General features: G+C 39.8%; 1 long non-coding RNA gene across 2 annotated transcripts in view; it reads right to left on the bottom strand.

Moving 5' to 3' along the window:
* The window catches only part of LOC149448915 (uncharacterized), a 217,313-nt gene extending 196,930 nt beyond the window's left edge, over positions 1-20,383 (bottom strand). For both annotated transcript variants that reach the window (XR_016315474.1, XR_016315473.1), the window contains exon 1: positions 20,245-20,383. This is a non-coding gene — a long non-coding RNA (uncharacterized LOC149448915). The remainder of the gene's footprint in view (positions 1-20,244) is intronic.
* Between the last annotated feature and the right edge of the window lie 3,418 nt (positions 20,384-23,801).

The following is a 23,801-nucleotide window of genomic DNA, read 5'->3' as shown; positions in this document are numbered from 1 at the left end:
TTATAGTGTGAACTGAACCTAAAGGTGTCCCTCTTAACACTGGCAACTATGTAATCTTCAAAAGTCTTTTCGTAAAAGGAGATTGTTGTAATACCTAATGTACTGTCTCCCATTATTCATGTACTGTCTCCCATTATTATGTACAGTGCTGAGCAAACTGTTGGCGCTATATAAATCCTGTATAATAATAATAAAAGATGTCAGAGGCAGAGCAGCAGTTCTCATGTAATTGTGTAAGTAACCACTGACACCAATGCATAATTAGGCTTTAATTTATTCCCACTGACCCTAATGTATGAATGGGGTTTTATTTTACTCTCACTGACACCAATGAACAAGCTCTATATTCCTTCTACTGACACCAATGCAAAAATGTATTTTATTTTATTCACAATATTACCACTAGGGATGAGGTTCAGGTCTACATTAGAGTTGAGGTGAATCTTGTGTGTTTGCGATCCCAGTGAACTATTGTGATAATCTGTCCGCCTGAATTCTTTGTAATCATAAATGCACTCAAAGACTTTTTAAGATGGGCCAATGATAGTGGCATCACTTTCCCTCTTCTCCACTTCATCCAGTCAAAGAAACCTTGTACTTACTGAAAAAATACAAGGCATTCCATGTGTAGCACCCCCCTAGGATGCTAAAGTGTAGGCACAATTTAGTTTAGCTCCTCTGTAAGCAGAGGAGCAGGGGTTAATTGGTTAGGAGGCTGTGCAGAGCTTCACAGGTTGCTGGCCTGTTACTTCCCCCATCTACTGGAGTGTTCTAGAACATAGAGGGAGAGCAGGGCTAGCAGCCTGAATATTTATAGAACTTTCACCAATCTCTGGGGAGGCATGCCCAGAAGGTGTGAAGGTAACTCAAAAACACTCTGAATCCTGGCAGTCTGGGAGCAGGGTCCAGGGTCAGGTCAACTGAAGAGACTACTGTGCTGGGAGCTTTGATCCTAGGGAGGAGCAGAGAGAGGGAAGAGGAACAGGAGAGCTCCAGGATTTAACCCAACTTAAGTCTCACCTGAGCTCAGCTGCAGACCCACAGCAAAGCCAGAAGCAGTCTGTCCAGCAGAGGCCAAGACAATAGCTAATTTGGAGCCTGGGAATTTCCTATGAGACTGAGTGAGTGGAAAACCATTACCCCTAGGGGAGGAAGAGGACAGTGGAGTGCAATACCTCATTTGTCTGGGAGTGTAGCCCAAGCGCACTGCAAGACAGCCAGGAGCGTGCTGGTTCTCAAACCTTGGGACTAGAGCAGCCAAGTGCCGTACAAGACCACCAGGTTCTGTGTCTTTCATACAATTTTCTGTTATTCCTTTTTGTTTGTGCACTACTACTCCCACTGTGCAATACAGAATTAGAGCAGCTAGAGACTTAGCAGGTCCTCAGCTATTTGTACATAGTTCTACATTGTTTCTTCAGTTCGGGATATCCTATGCATTCCCATTCCCCACGCAAGTTCAACGTTCCTAAAACATACACTAAAAAACAAAACCCCCAGACCTGTTTATTGACCCATTTGGAAGTGTGCAGAAATGCAGGCTGTGGGTGCTGTTAGGGGGAAATAGGCCTGAGATCCAGTGGCTCCTTCAGGGGTAGCGCCACATATGAATGGTGAATTTCAAAGGAACATTACATGGAATATGTAAGTGTAGAGAATGAGTAGGCTCAGATTCTGTTTAATGAATCCAGCACAATATTTTTTTCTCCTCCATGTACCCCAGGCTCTATTTTGTCCAAAACATACCAAAGCATAGAAGAAAAGGTTCAACACTCCAAACTAAGTCACATCTACTTTACTGACCATGTCCATTTTTTTGCCACATGCTTTGTGCACCACATTTTAGTTTTCAAAACCCTTTAGGCTAGGTTTACACTGGAATGTAGTACAGAAAACTGGTGATCTGAGCGTGTTTCCTACACCATTTTCAAAGCGCACTGCAGTTATGATCTGCAGTGGGTGTCAATGTAAAGTTAACGACATCCAAAACTCAGGTTGCAAATGCAGTGTGTTTTCCTGCACTGGATTGCATGGTATAAATGTGCTATGTGACTCGGTTGCATTGCATTTTCAAAAATAGTGCATTTGAACTCAATTAATGGGCTCAAATCGCACCACACTGAATCGGATGTGAATCGAATAGGAATGCGCTGCACATTCCTGTTCAATTTATAGTGTGAACTGAACCTAAAGGTGTCCCTCTTAACTCTGGCAACTATGTAATGTGCAAAAGTCTTTTCGTAAAAGGAGATTGTTGTAATACCTGTGCAAGAAATATGAAGTGGTAGCCAAATTCAAAAACAGCAGCCTAATCCTTTTTGCTGCCTTTTCTTACTTTTAGACCCAGAACTGACTTCAGAAGTCACTATCTCCTTCTGGCTGCCCACATCCTTTCAGTAGCCAGTGGCAAATGACAGAGGTGAAGAAAGCCAGCTCATCATTCCATCTACTGTGTGATTGTAGTAGTGACACTAACATCATTACCAGGAGTTAAATATCAATATATTGATTAGCTAGATCCATATTAATAGGCTACATGTGGCCCTCTGATCCTCTTGTACCAAATTGTATTGTAACTGTAATGTCTGCCTTCATTTTGTAAAGCGCTGCGCCAACTGCTGGCGCTATATAAATCCTGTATAATCTAAAATTAAAAATACATGGTACAGGTTATATACTTCACCACTAAGACTTTGGTGTTTTACATTACATAGTTACATAGCTAGTCAGACTCAAAACAGACGCAAGTCCATCCAGGTCAACCGATAGATAATCAGACATTATCATATTTATCAGACTGGATGTCGCTCCATTTCCTCAAGTTAAACCTGTCCAAAACTGAGCTCCTGGTTTTCCCCCCAGCCCGCCCCCCCCCCCATCCTCTCCATCACGACTAACAACGCCACCATCAATCCCACCCCACACGCCAAAGTCCTGGGTGTCACTCTGGACTCAAACCTTTCCTTCCAACCTCATGTGCAATCACTATCAAAGTCATGCAGGCTCCACCTCCGCAACATTTCCAAGATACGTACATTCCTCACCCAAGACACTACTAAACAACTCGTACACTCCCTCATCTCACGCCTGGACTACTGCAACTCCCTTCTCGCTGGCCTACCCAAACAAATGCTATCCCCACTCCAGTCTATCCTGAACTCATCGGCTAGACTCATCCACCTCACCAACCGCTCCACATCTGCCACCCCCTCTGCCAATCCCTTCATTCCCGATTGCCCAGTGCATCAAATTCAAATTACTAACTCTGACCTACAAAGCCATTCACAACACCGCCCCAAACTACCTAACTGACCTGATACCCAAATACCACCCTACCCGTGCCCTTCGCTCCTCACAGGATCTCCTACTCTCTAGCTCCCTGGTCTCCTCCTCCCACGCCCGACTGCAGGACTTCTCCAGGGCTTCCCCCATCCTCTGGAACGCCCTACCCCAATCCATCAGACTGTCACCTACCCTCCTCACCTTCAGGTGCTCCCTGAAAACACATTTCTTCAGGGAAGCCTACCCCAACCTCACCTAACAACCGATCTCCTCCACTCCTCCCACCACTCCTTCCCCCACAGCCACTTCCTCCTGTACCACTATCCCCTCCCTCCTAGATTTTAAGCTCGAAAGAGCAGGGCCCTCGAACCCCTCGTGTATTGTATTGTTACTGTATTGTCTCATGTTCTGTCCCCCTCGCTATTGTACAGCGCTGAGCAAACCCTTTGGCGCTATATAAATACTGTATAATAATAATATTTACTTCCATAAATCTCACAAATACTTTTGACCTTCCATGACTGTATTAAAATAATGATTTAAACAGTAGCAAATCTCAATAATATTTGTGACTGCACTGTAACTAAGAGCAAGATATTATCAAATTTTTCATATCATACATGGAAAAATCTAGTATGTGTTCATTTTTGCCACAACCACTGGGCCTACAAGTTCAAACAAGAGATGTTTTGCTGAACAGATCATAGTTATAGTAAGATTTAACAAGCATTTGATGTAGACATTTATCACCAGCAACATTAATATCTGTTGCACAACTTGTAAGTGAAAGGAGTGCCTCTTCCACACAGAAATAGCCTTGGGCTAGATTAGCATTTTTCACAGATTAGTGTACCCCCCTTCAGTGAAAAAAACTAACCTTAATCACATTTTTGTAACCATTGCCTCCAAGCCTTTTCAATATCTATAACCAGAAGGATGAATGAAGCTGATGTAATGGTATCATTGAATGCCATGACTAGGGCAACATCAGTGAATCATATTTTATACAAAGCATCACCTGCTCCATCCTTCTTTTTATAATTGCTTCATATTTCCATCTTTGTAAAACCCATCTCATTACTCAGTAGGCCACTACCTTCCTTACCTAAAACATGGAACAGTTTTCTATATGGCCAAGCCACATTTTGCTTTAAATTCAAAATATTGGTGTAAACAGACCCCTCTGATTTCAATGGATTTCTTTACTATATGTTCATGGATGCACTGGAAAATGCTGCAAAATGCACGACAGTTTATCCATAGCTCCCAACTGTCCCTGACTTCAAGGGACTATCCCTCATTTGAAATAAAGTCCCTCTTTCCTCATTTGTCCCTCATTTTGGTCTGATCTATAGAGTTGTACATAAAATTCACTACCAAAGGGTATTTTATAGTGCTAAACCTTTCATCCAATTTCTAAATTGCTGCCTTTGGATATTTCCATAGTCAATATTAGGCTCCGTGCACACTGGGTGTTTTAATCACGCTGGTTTTTTAGTGTTTTTGTATTAGCATTTAGTGGCATTTTTCCATGTTTGTGTTTTTTTTTTTTTTTGTGTTTTTAAAAAAGTACAAAAGCTCTGGATTGCCGCGTTTTACCGCATTTTTCAGCATTGGTGAGTTTTTACAGCTAAAAAACTCCTCTAGAAACCCACCAGACCTGGGGTTTTTTTCAGCTCTTTTTTTCAGCTTACAGTTTTTTTTAGCTTGCAGCTAAAAAACTCTCACTAGAAACCCAGTCAAAAACGACCATGCCAGAAAATGTTGATTACAGTCTATGTGTGCATAGGATAACATGCCGGGGAGTTTACTGGCTGTAGAAAAAAACAGCAGCTGTAAAAACATCCAGTGGGCATGAGCGGGGATGTATTTATCACATGGCAAACAAGGCACTTGCCTAGGGTGGCATTTTTCAGGGGGGCAGCACCTCCCACCAGAAGAAGGAATGATAGAAGGGACATGCACACCATGGGAACCAAGTGGGATCCAAGAGAGGTTGCTTGATGCTGTATGAAGAGCCTGACTCTCGTTCTCAGGGATGTCTGGAGCTCTTGAAGATGAGTGTCTTTCTCCCTATCACCAGGGTAAGGGGGTAATGGAAGGTTCTCCCAGGTGGGGGGCAGGGGTGTTGGTTGGTGTCTGTGGGGGCAGACAATTTTTGTGATGCCTAGGGCAGCACAAAACCTAAATACACCACTGTGAATGAGGACTAAAGGAATAGTAATGGTCTAAAAACTACTTGTGGGTTTAACCAACAATTTTTTGTGTGTAATTTTCTTGTAGGACGGGCGTGTCCTATGCCTACATACTTTTGCTAAGAGGTGTCCCTCGTTCTGATCTCAGAAAGGTGGGAGGTATGATTTATTTGGTCTTAATGAGACCCAAGATTTCCTATATTCTTCACTTATACAACCCTTCTTGTGTCTTAGTGTTTTTTGACACGGTGCACCAAGGTCTGTTTTTGTAGTATTCCTAGATTCCATTGGGTTGGTATACTAAACGCAAATAGTTTGTTTATTTTGAAAGGGAAATTGTACATTGCAGGGGAATTTTCCATAGAACTTAGTGAATGTGCTGAATTTTCACTTTGCAAAGAATACTGGATCACATACAAGGAAAATATTTTTTTTTAAATGCATTTTGCTTGCACATAATTGGATGATGGAAATCAGCAAAGCTTCACCCCTACCATTATAAGAGACATTTGGGGTTTTCTTTTCCCCAAATTATACTTGCCTAGGTAGATCCTGCATCTGTCCCTCGCCGGTCTAAGTGTGAGAACTCAGCGATCACATGAGCGCTGATTGTTGAGTTCTCACTGTCACAATCGCGGCATCAGACCCCAGACCTTCTCACCCAAACTCGTGACTGAAGGGCTAGCCGATCTAAAACCGCGATGTGACGTGCGTAACAATGCCACACCCAGCTGCACCCTGCACAACGATTTTCCAGCTAATGCATACCGATCGATGTGCCAGGAGCCTGAATCGATTGTTACTGGGTCAGGTTAATTGCACAATTAACCCCTTCACACTGCCACCACCTCCTTTTTAATCAGAGAAAGAGGAAACTCGGTGTTCCGCTATAACACTATAATGGTTGATATAATCGACTGCATAACACGGTCATCACACAGGCCTGTTATACAGAGGGTTAAAACAAACAGTAGCATCTCTTTAAAGGCGGGGATTTGTAAATTGCAATTAAGAGCTATAGAAACAGTTCAACACTTTCAGAAAGAAAGATTTATTACTAAAAGGGTCAAACAGGTGCAATAAAAATATTTACAGAGAAGATGTAACTAATATATATATGTATATGTACAGAAAACAACACAGCACAGCAAAGAGATAACGGAGAAGTTAAAGGGTTAAGTTACTTGCCATTAAGCCTTGGATGTAAGTAGATCACGTTTCAGAGCGAAAGGCATAGGTCTCCCCAGGTGGTATATTGATGTTAAAATTGTGATAGAAATAATACACCTTGTATGGAGGTGTGTCTTTAATAAGTCATATGGTAAAACAATAATAAATAACCAGCCTGTGGCTTTAGGAAGCCAGGTTCCAAGATGGACGGCCCGTCCGCTCAGAGGGAAGCAGTGGAGTAGAATGCCTGTCAGTGCAGGGACCACGTTTACCCGACGTCCCAGCGTCCTGGATGACGTCACCACAATGTGGAGAGACAGAGGGGGGGAACTCTTGCTGGAGCCGCAGCTTTAGAAGGAAGAGGCCGGTTGCTGGGACAACATGTTTCGCGCGCATGCGCTTTGTCAAGTCTGTGAAAAGTCCAGCAATCGGCCATTTTATAGGAGACCTGCACGGCAGAAGGGGCCGTCATCCAGGACGCTGGGACGTCGGGTAAACGTGGTCCCTGCACTGACAGGCATTCTACTCCACTGCTTCCCTCTGAGCGGACGGGCCGTCCATCTTGGAACCTGGCTTCATAAAGCCACAGGCTGGTTATTTATTATTGTTTTACCATATGACTTATTAAAGACACACCTCCATACAAGGTGTATTATTTCTATCACAAAACTACACAGCGCCTGGCTCCTGTTCATACCTCCCACAAACCGATGTGTTTTTACCATGGCAGCAGTGAGTTTTTTCCCCACCAATCATAGTTGACATATACCATTCACTTATTTCCTTTTGGGACACATCTGTGCGCTTTTATCCAGACCGTTCTTCCAGTTTTATGCCACAGAGTGGCTTGAATTATCATAGCAGCACTGTGTCCACCGGGATTACTGTGAGTCTTACATCAAGTGGGTCTACATTTGTCCGCCATAGGCGGGTTAACTACTACAATATCGTATGAGCTACAATCAAGCCCTTTATGGACATTGGTTTCCACAACACCAAGATTATACTTACCAACACAGGATTCAGCTACCATATTGACTTAATATAGAGGAACTATCACTAATTGATCATATTGGACTTATTGACACTCATTCATGTATTATGAACTTTTTTTGTATTTCTAACGTTTGATGCATAATTAGCCTCTCCCACAGGATCACATTGCATCTTCCATCCCTCACATCCTTACCTTATATTCCAGCAATAATATTTTTTTTTTTTTAACCCCCCCCCCCCATTTTTTCAAATTTTTACCCCCCCCCCCTTTTTTTTGTTTATTATAATGACCAAAGATAGGATCACTAGATTCCAATCTATTTTTGACCGGTTCCAACTTAACCCACATGAGGAATCAGAGAAAAAACAATTATATGATAAATCACTATCCAATGGAGATAACAATAGACCCCCCCACACGGAGAGTTATGAAACTGATATGAGGAGGGCTTTTTTCCAATTACAATACGCTAAACAATTTGAAAATATTCAATGGTGGGATCTTTCTTTTCTCAAAAAATATCTGGAGTTAGGTATCACCCCGAGAGGTCTACGTATTAAAAAACAATGTAGTTTCCTAGATGATGACCTTAAAAAGGACTGGGGCCTTATCTCAGAATTTTGCACTATGAAATGGATAAAAATTATTATACAACAAAGAGAGCGCAAACTCCAATATGCTGAAACGAAAGTCCTAGAAAAAGAGACTATAGTCAAGGAATACAGTTCATCTTGCCTCTATTCCAAGTGGCGTGAAGTACTAGATTCCAATGTATTGAAAAATGAGGATCAGATAGTTTCCAAAAAAATTGGAAAACTAGAAAGAGACATTGACGACTATAAAATAGGTCGTATTTTTTCATGGAAAAAGCTTACCAAGAGTACTGTCACTCGTGACAATCACCATCCCAAGCCCAAACCAGGACACAATTATAATAAGCGCAAACCCAATAGACAGTTCTTTAAACCCTCTTCCCTTACCCACTCGTTAGTTCAGACATCTCACCACATGCCTAACAACCTGTCCACATCAATTACTCAACCCAAACCCACCACACCACCTCATTTAGTCTCTGCTAATTCAGTGAATCTTTCCACTACCCTTCTCCCTACCATAGAGATAGAACCCAACACACCCTCTTCCCAGCCCCTTGACATACCTTTTACTACACAGAACAACACAGATCCATCAGGTAATCCTTTTTCCATACCCACTCACAATCGATATAGCCCGCTCTCCAAAGACTTAGATTCTTTTTTAAACAATGGTACTACTATTCCAACATCCATCGAGAATAACCCCCCATCCCTTGTTTTTTTAGAGACTCTCCCAATGGGGACCCTAAAAGAAAAACGAAAATTAGACGAGGCAGACGAAGCGGAAAAAGACATCAGGCTAAAAAAGAAAGAGAGAATAGAACAACCAAATTTCACAGCACAATAAAAATTTTTAATCTCTCCTCTTATATTTTTTCTGATGTCGAGGTATCCTTACTGCAAAAGGGCTTAAGCTTTTCACCAGCTATAGGCCCCAATAAATTTAAATTATTTCAGGATCTAAATCGGTTTATTCGATCTCTTACTATAAAACGTCATTTTTCGAATGATCCACAACCATCCACTGTACTACACACTCCATCTATAAATTCTTCCTTTCAAGATGAAGATATAGAACTTATTCAAATTTTAGAGGAACTATGGTCTGAAAGTCATTTTCAAAATTTTGAGATCCCCCCCCATTTTTCTTGACCCTGACATTACACATACTCATTTTAGACCCAAATCCACATTTTACCCAGTACAATCAAAAGGGCCCTACATTGAAACTTTCTACCAAGTGGTCTATAGAGATCTTTTGACTCTATGCGATGTTCCGGCAACCAGCCGAAACCTGACAAACTCGGAACTCAAAGCCCTGAAAAATTTGGAACTCAACAAAAATCTTACTATCAGACAAGCGGACAAGGGTGGTAGCCTAGTAATACAACACACCTCAGACTACATAAAAGAATCCACCCGTCTCCTGTCCGACTCTAGCACCTATCAGAAATTGAAAGAAGACCCTTTATCCGAGTACCAGAAAGCACTCAAAATATTGATTGACACTGCTTTCAATAACGGAGTAATCAATAAAAGAGAAAAATCATTTTTATTTCCTACAGTGTGTAGTACACCCTATTTTTATCACCTTCCCAAGATCCATAAATCCATTACTAATCCCCCTGGGCGTCCTATAGTAGCCAGCACTAATAGTTTTATTAATGGCCTGTCCAAATATATTGACTTTTTCCTTCAACCAATAGTCATGGAATTGCCATCGTTCATCAGGGACTCTAGTCACATTATAGAGGTTTTAAGCAAATATAGATGGCAATCAGGATACCATTGGGCATCATTGGATGTGTCGTCACTCTACACGTCCATCCCCCACAGAGTAGGTTTGTCTGCCCTTCAACACTTTTTATCATCAGATGCCCACATGAACTCCGTTCAGGCTAATTTTATTATTGATTGCACGGAATTCTGTTTACAACATAATTATTTTACCTTTTTAAATCAGTTTTACTTGCAAATAAACGGCACAGCTATGGGGGCAAATTTTGCTCCATGTTACGCTAATCTAACTATGGGCCTCTGGGAGAAAGAATTTATATGGTCAAACAACCCCTTTGCCCAACATATTGTCTTCTTTGGAAGATATATTGATGATATTATTTTAATCTGGGATGGTGCTCTTGACACGTTTTTACCTTTCGTACTGCATTGTAATTCCAACAAGTTTGGTTTATCATTCACTCACGTGTTTGATCCTATTAGTATAATTTTTTTAGACTTAGTTTTATCATTTGAGGGTGACACTATTCATACCACAAATCACACCAAACCCACCAGTGGTAACTCATATCTTCACTATTCAAGCTGTCACCACCCGGCATGGAAAAACAACATTCCGAGTGGCCAATTCCAGCGACTTAAAAGAAATTGTTCTAAACTCAATGATTATAAGGAATTGGGCACCGAATTGTCTGCCAAATTCTGTGAAAAAGGTTACCCCCCTACACTCATTAATGAGGCTTTCACCAAACATGGCAAAAACTCAGCCACTACAAAAACACGTGCCCATGACCAGTCAAACTCCGTTAGGTTTGTAACTGGTTATAATACGGCATATCGTAAGATTACCAAGATTATACGAAAACATTGGCACATTTTGCAACTTGATCCCCGTCTGGCACCCAGTCTTCCATCTGCTCCCCAGGTCACATTCAGAAAAGCCCGTACACTCAAAAATATTCTAGCTCCCAGTAAACTGTCCATGTCCTCTCAAAACAAACAGGACATTTGTTCCTTTTTCGATAACAGAGTTGGTATTTACAAATGTAAAAAGAAAGGTTGCTTGACATGCCAATTTATCACCCATGGTAAATCAGAAATTACTGATCCGAAAGGGATCTCTTATGACATTCGACATTTTATTACTTGTGCCACAGATCATGTGGTTTATGTGCTCACATGTCCCTGTAAATTGATATATGTGGGCCGCACAATACGTCCTCTACGTAAACGCATTGGAGAACATAGAAGGCTCATAAAAGATGGATGTGACAAATACAGTGTCCCTAGGCATTTTCTTTGCCATCACAACAAGAATTTTAGTGTCCTAGAAGTGATGGCCATAGAACACATTCCCAAAGGAACCCTTACTGACAATGAGAGGTTAGCCCTCCTATGTAAAAGGGAAACCTTTTGGATCTATAAATTTGGATCTATGGTACCGAATGGCCTTAATGAGGACCTTGAAGTACATAGTATCATCTAAGTGGTAACTTAGGGTTCTCCATATATTTTATAATAAAACACACATCACTATTATTACATGATTATTATCTTTGATATTTTATACATTATTTTTCATATTTTATATATCTAATACCACTCTGTTTATTCGGTCCATAAGAGTAATTACTGAAATGTATTTATAATTTTTTTTTTTCCTGTTTATTACCACATGTATGTATGTGTGTGTGTGTATATATATATATATATATATATATATATATATATATATATATATATATATATATATATATATATATATATATATATATATATATATATATATATATATATATATATATATATTTTTTTTTTTTTTTTTTTTTTTAATGTATATGTATGTATATATATATATATGTGTGTGTATATTTTATTTTTTCATTATATTGTTTTATTATATATACCTATGCAAGTTTGTTTTATAAAATATGTATGTAGTTTTATTATATTTATGAATATTATTAGCACCAATATAATGATAATTTTCCTATTCACTATTATAGATATGAATAGGATTATTGACAATCTTTCCCACCATTCCTGTGTTTTATTGCTGTCAGCAATGTTTTTGAGATGTGAACTTATCCAGCTGGCTAATGAAGCTTCATTAAGCAGCCTTCCCCCCCATTGTTTTTTTGTTTTTTTTTTTTTTTTTTTTTTTTCCCCCCCTTGATAATCTTGCACATGCCATTTTGACACAATTAAGCCCAAAAGGTTTTTAATATGGTCATATTTAGGTTTTAATCACACTTTGTTCCTGTCCTTATAATGTGTTTTCATATTTCAATTGCAATCTGATCCTGTTTTGAGACGAGCCGTCTGCTCTTGATTATCCCCTTGGTTGTTAAGCCGGCCCCTTCTGCCGTGCAGGTCTCCTATAAAATGGCCGATTGCTGGACTTTTTCACAGACTTGACAAAGCGCATGCGCGTGAAACATGTTGTCCCAGCAACCGGCCTCTTCCTTCTAAAGCTGCGGCTCCAGCAAGAGTTCCCCCCCTCTGTCTCTCCACATCGTGGTGACGTCATCCAGGACGCTGGGACGTCGGGTAAACGTGGTCCCTGCACTGACAGGCATTCTACTCCACTGCTTCCCTCTGAGCGGACGGGCCGTCCATCTTGGAACCTGGCTTCCTAAAGCCACAGGCTGGTTATTTATTATTGTTTTACCATATGACTTATTAAAGACACACCTCCATACAAGGTGTATTATTTCTATCACAAAACTACACAGCGCCTGGCTCCTGTTCATACCTCCCACAAACCGATGTGTTTTTACCATGGCAGCAGTGAGTTTTTTCCCCACCAATCATAGTTGACATATACCATTCACTTATTTCCTTTGGGACACATCTGTGCGCTTTTATCCAGACCGTTCTTCCTGATGTTAAAATTGGGAGATGTTTTCAACTCAAACTTCTCTTAGGCTTGACAGCCTGCTTTAAAGTTTCTCAGCAGGGGGTGGTTCTGAAGTAAGAGACCAATCCCCTGTTTAGGGAGGGATCGTCAGGCGGAACCCTAAGCTGGAGCCCACATCTTTCATAATTCATATTCTGGTCCACAACTTTCCATCTTCTTGGGAATGCCTTGAACTCCTGGGAAGGCTCCGTTATCTTTTTACGAGATGTGAAATTACACAGGTTCTTTGGACAGTACGGCACCACGTGGCTCCCTGTTGGGATCTGGCCTGTGACACTTTTAACACACACACATCTGTCACTGTGCCTCTCAGGAAGGGAGGGGGAAGGAGAAGGATGAGGGAGAAATGGATACCTTTAGCAAGATGGAGTCTGCGTCAGTCTCTGTTGCGCACATTTGTGACACTCACCACCATTGCAGAAACAGTTAAAGGGCAAAAAATTTTAAACCTACTACAGGACAATTTTATGGTACAGTTCACAGAGGCCCCTACTAGGAATGATGCTTTGCTGGACCTGGTAATCTCAAACCATGCAGAGCTTATTACGAATGTCCATATAAAAGAATATCTGGGTAGCAGTAACCATAACATGATTTTGTTTGTTCGCTGTAAACAGCAAGCACATATGGGAAAAATAAAACCGCTCAATTTCAAGAGAGGTATTTTCCAAGGCTGAGAGCTGCTCTCCAAGACTTAGACTGGGAGGGTATATTGGCATTGATGAACACAACACAGAAATGGGAGTTCTTCAAAAAGACTGTATGTGAACACACTGCAAAATATATTCCCATGGGCAACAAGTTTAAAAGGCTAAAAATCAAACCTATGTGGCTTACGGACAAAGTTAAAAAGGCTATAGATAATAAGAAAAGAGCTTTTATTCAATATAAAAATGAAGAAACGCTATCATCGTTTAAACATTACAAAGAATATAACAGAATATGCAAAAAGGAAATAAAGGCTGCAAAAATTGAAAACAACAGATTGCAAAAGACAGCAGGACTAACTCCAAAAAATTCTTCAAATATATTAATAGTAAAAAGGTCCGGTCCGAGCATGTAGGCACTTTACAAAATAATGTAGAGTGGGTGACTGGGGATAAAGAGAAGGCAAATTTATTTAATACCTTCTTCAGCTCTGTGTATACAAAGGAGCATGGGGGAGCTCTTGTCCATAATGGGCATGGTATTGACACACCTCCAGATGATCCACATTGGCTCACAATTGATATGATACAAAAATATTTAGACAGTATAAAGGTGAATAAAGCACCTAGACCGGATGGCATACACCCATGGGTCCTTAAAGAATTGAGCTCTGTCATTTCAAAGCCATTGTTTCTAATTTTTAGGGACTTTTTAATGACTGGCATAGTACCACTGGATTGGCGGATGGCCCATGTTGAGCCAATATTTAAAAAGGGGTCAAAATCTTTACCAAGTAATTATAGACCTGTTAGTTTAACTTCTGTAGTTGGGACGTTTTTTTTTTTTCTATGGTTGAACTGGATGGACTTTTGTCTTTTTTCAGCCAGACTAACTATGTAATTGTGAGCAGAGAGACTTTTAGTCACCTGACAGCTTTGACTGTACTTCTCCTTTAACCCTTTGAAGACCACAATACTTATATAAATGGTTCGGCTTTCAAGTCTACCGGGGTTATAGCTGAAGAAACCAGCCATAACCCCGGTACTGTTTTTTTGTTTTTTTCTTTGTGTACAGCCCGCTTCCACATGAAAGTGGCCCTAGCAGTTCTTGAGCCACTGGATCACTTTCTGTAGCGGAGGAAAGGGACCCCGTCCCCCTCCCCCCTGGTGCTCACCAAGGTGTTTCTCAGGCTTACTGTTAACTCCGGCCAGCCTGTGAGGTGATCTGACGGTGCGGCCTCCTCAAGACCGTGGCGATGAAAGACTCTATTGTGTTTGATTTCTTCTATCATGATGGAGGACTGGAGTGATGTCATGACTGGAAGTAAACAAATTTTTTTCTTTTTTAAAGCAAAAGTTAAAAAAAAAAGTTTTTTGATGTTTTGCTTTTAAAGGTAAAGAATAGGTTTGGGTTTTTTTTTACCCCAAATCTCTTCTTAAAGAGGACCTGTCATGTATATTTCTATTTACATTCCTTGTAATGGGAAAATAAAATAAAATGACAGTGTAAAAAAAAAAAAAAAAAAATTTTGTTAAGCTTCCCCATCCCACATGCTCATATGTAGAAGCGAATGCTTATGTAAATCATGCATGCATATGAAACTCAGCACACATGTAAGGTATCGCCGCAATCGTTAGAGCTAGAGCAATAATTGTAGTTCTAGACTTCCTCTGTAACTCTAAACAGATAACCTGTAAAATTGTTTAAAGTGTCGCCTATGGAGATTTATAGGTACCGTAGTTTGTCGCCATTCCACAAGTGTGCACTATTTTAAAGCGTGACATGTTAGGTATCTATTTTCTCACCATAACATCCTTTTTCATATTTTACAAAAAAATTGGTGTATATATTGTTTTGTTTTGTTTTTTTTATTCACTAAAGTGTCTTTTTCTATAAAAACTGCATTTGAAAAACTGCTGTGCAAATACCATGTGGCATGAAAAAATTGTCTGTGTCCTGATTCCATAAATACATTCCTTCACCTAGCACTTTTGGCTGAAAATTTCTTCCCTCTTGTTACTAGAGATAGATATCAGATATATAGGTAGACAGAGGAAACTGGGATAAGGCTAACCTGGAACTGAGAATATATAGTGAGGAACTTTACAACAGCTGATGGTCAGAAAGGAGCTATAAAGGTGAATGGCAGCTTGCTTCCAGATGAGAAGACTTCAGTACTTTTTTAAGTTTCTATGAGAAGGATCAACAACATTAAAATAGAACTCTAGTACATTGAGTTACATTTTAATATTTAATCACTATAGTTGCATTGTCTTTATAACAGTTGCCTTAGCCGCAATGAATGTTTTACAAGGTTAGTGTACTTTATGTATGAAAGAGAATGACTTTGAATAATACACTTAGGCCTCATCTTAATTCCACTGATATCCGATGTCAATGGATGAAAGGTATAAAATTGCAGTCTGGAGAGAGGAGAAATCTCCCACATGCAATAAAAAGTTGAAAGACAATCTAAACCTTCCTCACTTCAGCAGCTGACCTCATAACAAACACCCTTCACCTTCCCTCCCCCCTCCAGGATATTGATCCTGCTAACCTCTGTACTTTTCTTTCTCTGCTGATTGATTGCTTTGTACATTACCTTCTCTTTGCAAAGATCGTTCATTTGAAAGAGTGTGCAGGAGCTGAACGATCACATAACAGCCTATGTGAAGAAGAGCTGCAGTACTGAAAACAGGAGAAGTATGTGTCGGGAAGACTGTAAAGCTCACCATACACTATGCAATTTGATTGTACTTTATCCTTTAGATCCACCATCAACTATGCAGTGCAGTTAGATTCAGAGTGATTGGATAGATGGTGTGTCCTCCTATTATATAGTTTTGGTAAATCTAAAGGAGATTGTACAATCAGATTGTCCAGTGTTTGGCCACCTTGCGTTTTCAGGTCCAGTGTTTGGCCACTTGCGCTTTCAGGTCCAGCAATTGTTTGAGGTACCCTAAACATGGAAGCAAACGGGTTTTGCCACATGAAAAAATGCATGACAAATACAAGGAAATGCACAGTAAAAAAAACATGCAAACTGCAATATTCCAAAATGTCCCATGAGCTACTTTGCAGCATGTAATGCAGCCCATTGAAATCAATGGGCTGCCCTATGCATGTTCTGGGAATATACGCAACAAAAAAACATGCATTTACACTATGCTAGGTATAAAGGGAGGCCTGAAATTGAATGTTTACACGAAAACAATGACCACTGAGTGTCTCCATTGAACTCCTTCCCTTGTACAAAGCAGGCCATACACTATACAATCTGTGCAATTTCTTTTCTGTACCAAAACAATGCAATAGGAGGATGCGCCTGAAAAATCTAATTAACTTGTATCAAATCAGGCAGGCCTTTGCACTACATAGCTGAAGGTATATCTAAAGGAGATTATACAATCAAATTGTACTGTGTATGGCCACTGTAATGGAAGCTGTAGGAAAAAAGTGGTGCTATACAGATGAGGGCGGTTTGGTCCAGAGAAATGAAACGCGCCCTATTTTGTGTTGCAGTAAGGCAGTGCATGATGAAATATGGACTAGGTAAGTGAGAGAGAAACACTTTTTGAGATGGCTTGGGCAGAAAAGACATTAGAAAAGGCTTCAGAATATACTGATCAGAGCTGCTGGCTATAGCCTGCGGCACTAATTGAGCGGGGAAACCCATGAGGCTGGTTGTACAGAAGACAATTGGTAGATCGACTTCTGTACAACCTCCCTGTCCATACATGTATCAAAATTCAGCTGGGCCCTGCTGAACAGGACAAGTTTCGATCAATGCATGGCAACTTTTGACTGCTGAGATAAGAACAAATATTCATACAAACTGTTTTCTAGCATTTCTAAGCAGGTATCCCATATGCATATGCAATAGGCAATTATGGACATCCCCATTAGCATAAATATCTTTAAACTATAAATATAGAGTAAGCAATGTATATAGACAATTAAACTCTTACAGTTATTAAAATACATCAGATCACACCCACTTCTAGACCTTATAATGCAAAATTATAAAAAGACCACAGCTTCCCCTCCTATATGGCTAAAGCCTTGTGACTCATAGATGTTCCTTCCATCATGTTGTTTTGCAAGAATGACCTAGTAATAAGGAGTCATTCACATTTCATAACATCCTAAGTTTTAAAGTGGTAGTAAACTTGTTAAAAAAAAAAAAAAAAAAAAAGCTTCCCTTCGCAAGGTAATAGCATAATGTGCTAGTATGCATTGTATCTAGCACATTATGTGAAAATTACCTTAAAACAAAGCCCTCCAGTGGTGCTGTGTCACCTCTGATAGGGCTTCCATCTTTACTCGTTCTTCTGGGTTCCCGGGCTGCAGCTGCTGGTATGGCTGAGCTGTCAATGATGCATGGGCGTGGGAGTTTAGGCCATGGTACACAGCTCTGAAGGAACGGCACGGTTATGCCGCTCTGTAGAATATCTCCTAAACAGTGCACATTTAGGAGATATTCATTTTACCTACAGGTAAGATTATAAGCTTACCTGTAGGTACAAATAAAAATGACCATGTCCTCTAGTTTATTCTCTACCCATTTTTAGCAATGCTACCATCATTTATTATTTTATTACAGGTACTTATATAGCACCGTCAATTTACCCAGAGCTTTACATATATGTTGTACATTCACATCAGTCCTCAAGGGGAGTACAATCTAAAGTCCCTACCTTACATTCAAATACTAGGGCCAATTTAGACAGGATCCAATTAACCTACCAGCAAGTCTTTGGAGTGTGGGAGGAAACCGGAGTACCCGGAGGAAACCCACGCAGGCACAGGGAGAACATGCAAACTCCAGGCAGGTGGTGCCATGGTTGGGATTCAAGCCAACGACCCTGGTACTGCCAGGCGGAAGTGCTAACTATTTAGCCACTGTGCTGTCCATTCTGCCCAAATTCCATTCTTTGCTGGGTAAAAAACTGGGACATATGAGTAAATTCCAAGTATTTCGAGTTCTGTACGGCTATGATATTAGTATGTCTTGTATACAGGCTTACTGGTCTTTTAGCGTGAAGGAAACTATGCTTACTCTTATCTGTCCCTGTTATATTACCAAATATAGTAACATCATGGCATTCCAATGGCTGCGTCATGTGAACTGGAATGTAAATGCAAATGGCAGTTGTTACTTGTTTATAAAGCTGCCTCTTTATATAACTCTTAAACCTAATGTTGCATACTGTTCAGATTTTCCCGTGTGTTCAGCTCTGCCAATGATTGAAGTATTGATGGTGATCATTGAGTAGTGCAGGGATAATGAACACCTAGATGAGATAAAAGCTTGTAGAAGTCCCCAAGATCTGTCAGACATTCTGGAAACTCTCTGTTACCAATTTTCAATCAACTCTCTTTCCCCTTAAAATGGAAGTAAAGTCCACTTTGTAAGTTGTACCTATAATAAGGCTTACCTGTAGGTACGGTGAATATCTCCTAACTATGCACCGTTTAGGAGATATTCACACAGCATGCAGCTGGTACCGTCACCGATGCATGCTCTCTGAAGGGACAGCATAGCGTGCCAAACCTTCAGAGCTCCATGTCGCAGCCAAGGGCTGCCACACACGTACGTAGGTGTAACATCATTGCAGCTCCAGCCATTCATATGGTCGGAGCCCACAAACCTGGAATTGAGACTGGGTGAAGATGGCGGTGCTGGGAGCCATGACTGCGTAACACTGGAGGGCTCCGTGTACAGGTAAATCTGTCCTAATGTACTAGTATGCAGTGCATACTAGTACATTAGGACCTAAACCCGCAGTTGGGCATTGTTTTGTTTTTTTCTCCAGAAGGGTTACTACCACTTTAAAAGATATAATGATCATTTTGTGTATCAAGCTTGAAAATATATGCATAGGTCTAGGATAAAGCTCCAGTGGGCCAGGTATCTGGTGATAGCAATAAACACCCCTGGATCTTTGATCTTTCCTTGAAATCTGTTGGAAATGTGTCTACATATATAATTTTCATGTTTACCAAGCAAGTCACTTTATAAATGAGAACTGAAAAATAAACCGTAAGAAACTAAATGTTTTTTTCTAAGTTTCATGTTGTTCCAGAAAGGTATATGTTTTAGTATTTGCATGTAAATGCATGTACATAAAGCTTGATTCGATTCCAAATCATAGTGATGCAAGGTGAAGGTGCGGACATTGCTGTGACTAATAACAAACACAAGCACGGACTGTATAAATATATTAGCCTATTAGTCTAGAAACATCCAAGCAGCATTTGCTTATTGTGCACAATTTGAATCAATAATTCTAAATATTTCTTTAATCAAAATAAAAATAATAAAGAAATGGTGATCTTGGAAGATGATTGTTGGCAGCTATTACTGTAAAAGTGAAAGTGACTGTGTTCCCTCAATCTCTTGATATCTTACTCTCTTGTACATGTTATAACGATCTTCAAAGATTTGAATTATGAAATACAGTATTATTCTAATAAGTGAGTATGCTCGATTCATCAGATAAGGCAATGTTATATCACACGTTAGCTTTTAGTGACAAGTACATGCATTGCAAAAACAGCCCAAACTAAATATGTTCTATAAATACACAATATCAAATCATATATTCTTGAAATGCAAATATATAATATGCTAATTGTAATCTCTTACTTTGTAAAATTAAGGCAATGCTATAAGATGGTTCCTTAGGAAACTATTACCTTCACCTTGGTTGTCTTTTGTCCATCCGCAGTGCTAGGTTCCAATTTTATAATCCATTAAGATATCTGATAGGAAGAAATAATCCATTTGAAATGCCCTACAATACTAGCATGTTTCTTGCTTGCACCCTTTTTTCAACTGCTGGTTTTTTAAATGGCAGCAAAGCGTCTTTATGAGTAAGTTACTTTCACTTTTCATTCTGAAGTTAATACCAGATTATCTTCCAACTTTGCCTTTGCTCAGTAGTAAATCTATTACACTATGTAATGGTGACAGCTGCTTCACCTAGTTGTGCTTACTAATATCTAAGAACTATGTAAAGGCCATGTAGCTGTCCTAATACTTAGGAGTTAATAGATTTGTATTGTTTTAGATTTGGGAATGAGATTAAAGTAATTGATTATTGCACAAAAGTAATCATAACATAATAACAAAAATGGTGTAAAGCAGATGTCATAGGGCATGTACTTCTACTTTCAGAGAAAGTCAGCAAGGAACAAAGAAGCACAAAGGATCTTACACAATAAACCAGTTTATTATAATAAAAGTAAAAGACAAAACAGATTGCCCCCTCATTTGATTTTGAACGAGTGAAACCTTCAATAACTCAAATTTGACTTTAAACAAACTACGTAGCATGATTATAGAAGTATACAATGAGGGCATTATCAATAAGACCAAGTGGTCCTTCTTTATCAGAGATTTTTAAAACACTCCATTATGTTATAATATTCCAAAAATACATAAGGATCCTCAACATCCAACGGGCCATTCAATTATCGCCGATGTAGTAGACTCACCAATGGCATCTCCCAACATATCGACTTCTTCCTCCAAAATATTGGCACCTCTTTACCCACCTACATCAGAGATTCATCTCATTTGTTAGACATTTTACAACAATACTGTTGGGATCCAGAGTACACCTGCATCTCCCTTGACATTAGTTAACTGTTAACAAATGAAAAATAGGTGTGCTACCTCTTCAAGAAGATATACAATGGCGTAAATCAATAGTGAATTTCTTTACTATTACACTGGCAAACTTGTAATATGTTGGTTCACCACCAGCTATATATCGATGATTTTTTACTTTCTCTATGGTTTTGTACTTTTAAGGTTTTAAATAAACAATTGATTTTAAAAAAATCAATAGTGAAGAATAAACCATTTTATTAAATTAACTCCTGCAAAAAGGCAATTTTTAATGAACCATATATCAAATTGATTCTTTGGAAATACAAATAAACTGTTCCCAAGTATGAATCAGTCCACTATCAGTCCATTCCAAATAATGTGATGTGAAACATTCCACTCTTAATTTTAGGAGGCCCTCAGCATATGTGCCAGCACATGTCACAATTCCCCAGCATATTGCATCTGCACCATTCCAAGGAAAGCACTCAAAAGTTTGCAAATTTAGCCTCAGTTAAACCAATATGTAGAAGGGAACAAACACAAGCTACATCGTGTAATGCTGCCAAATAACACCATCAATGTTTATCATTAAAACTGGGTACTCACAATAAAAGCATATGAGACAGACATGAAAGCACCGCTGTGCTTGGACTTATGGATGTGATGGTGTCATCTCTTTTTGGAAAGATTATGTGGAACAGGGCATGAGACCAAAGTAGTGCTACCCTCATAGGTGCTGCTAGTAATTTTGTGTCCCCTGCTCTCCTTAGCCCTAGGCAAGGCCTAACCTTTGCTGACACCACCAGAATACCTTGTCTGCGAACTCCCATTAGATGTACAAGAATTGCACACATTGCATTTTCAACAATGAGCAGACTGTTTTGGCAGATTAAAGTCACAAATAAAACAAAACAGATTTGCACATCAACATCAATGCACATGAAAATAACAGTAACAGTTACAGTGTACTCAACACAGGTACCCTTAGAGGTAATCCCAGCTTATACTGCAGTATTTGGGGCATAAACAATAGGTCTCTGCATGAGAGGTTATGCCTCAAGTGACCAACAAAAAAACTATGAAAAGGTATAGCAGACTAAATTACTTGAATGCTCTCAGAAAAAGAAGCTAGGCTTAGGCCTTCAATTTAAGCTCAGTAACAGCAACCTCTGTTACTGAGGTAACTACCCTCAGGAATGAAATTACTCAGACAAGTCTTTATGGTTACCTTCTGCTGGCTATGTTGGGGCCTTTTAATTCATTGGAGCACAGAATGATTAAGATGGCTAAGAGGGTGGCATTCAAAAGCAGTCTAGTGTAAACTTGGGCTCAGTAGATGTATAGACTCCTTGAGGCAGCAATGAAAAAAGTGGAACCAGCTCAAAGGGCATTTGAGGGTATATAGATATACAAGTATAAAATAAAGTGCAGCGCTAAAATAAATGATATCCTATAAGACACAAATGTGTTGTATATAAAAGTCATATGTAAAACACCTCTATATGAGTATAAAAAATAAGTCCAAAGTTAAATATCACATGATGACTCTGTTAGCCCAGCAGGAAATCTGGTCCGGTATCCAGGTGAAAAAGAATGGAAAGATTGCCCACTCACCAGAAATGCAATCTTAATGCGCATATAGAGATCTCAAATGGCCGGAGGTCCTGTGCAGGTACTGCCTGGTACTAGGATGTCCCTCAGGAGGTCCCTCTGTATGGTTATGGGTATGCCGGTCTGGTCTATGACTCCCTCCCTTGGCCTGGACAGGTCACCTGGAATCCTGGGCTGGGATGTAAAAGCTCAGTACAGAGCAGAAGCACAATCCTAATGTGCATATAGAGATCTCAAATGGCCGGAGGTCCCGTGCAGGTACTGCCTGGTACTAGGATGTCCCTCAGGAGGTCCCTCTGTATGGTTATGGGTATGCCGGTCTGGTCTATGACTCCCTCCTTTGGCCTGGACAGGTCACCTGGAAAAAACTGGGATGTGCTCAAAGCCGATCCAATTCTCTCCCAAGCCCTACCTGTGAAACCAGAAATTGTTTTTAGGAAGGTTCAATCACTGAGGAACACAATTGCTCCCAATGTGACGGACCCTCCTCCTCGTCCCAGTTTATTCACCAATCTCAAAGGCTTTTTTCCTTGTAAGAAATGCCAAATCTGCCAACATAGCAACATGCCAAAAAAGAAAATTTAAATGTTTACCTCAACTACAACAGGGAAGTCATATGACATATCTACTTTCATCACTTGCAATACCCGCTATGTGGTGTATCTTCTGGAATGCCCGTGCCGGAAGCAGTATATCGGCCGGACCACCAGTAGACTTCGAGATCGTTTTCGGGACCATATATATAACATCAAAAGAAGTTTCTGTGAACACTCATTATCTAAACACTTTAGGGACTTTCACCACAGAGACCCATCATCCCTCAAATTTGTAGCGATAGATGTGGCACAACATCATTGGCGTGGCTCTAACAGATGCAGGCAAGTTTCACGTTTAGAAACCAAGTGGATTTTTGAAATCAAGACTATGACCCCTGCAGGCCACAATGTAGAAGTAGACAAATTGCTTCATTGACAACAGATGATACCCACCATTACCATTTCAACTTCAAATATATTAATTTTATATA

The sequence above is a fragment of the Staurois parvus genome, unplaced genomic scaffold (assembly GCF_062004578.1).
Source record: "Staurois parvus isolate SC_StPar_1 unplaced genomic scaffold, SC_StPar_1.0 ptg000648l, whole genome shotgun sequence".
Classification (NCBI taxonomy): Eukaryota; Metazoa; Chordata; class Amphibia; order Anura; family Ranidae; genus Staurois; species Staurois parvus.
Note: the sequence above shows the minus strand (reverse complement) of the source record. Positions and strands in the feature narration are given on the sequence as shown.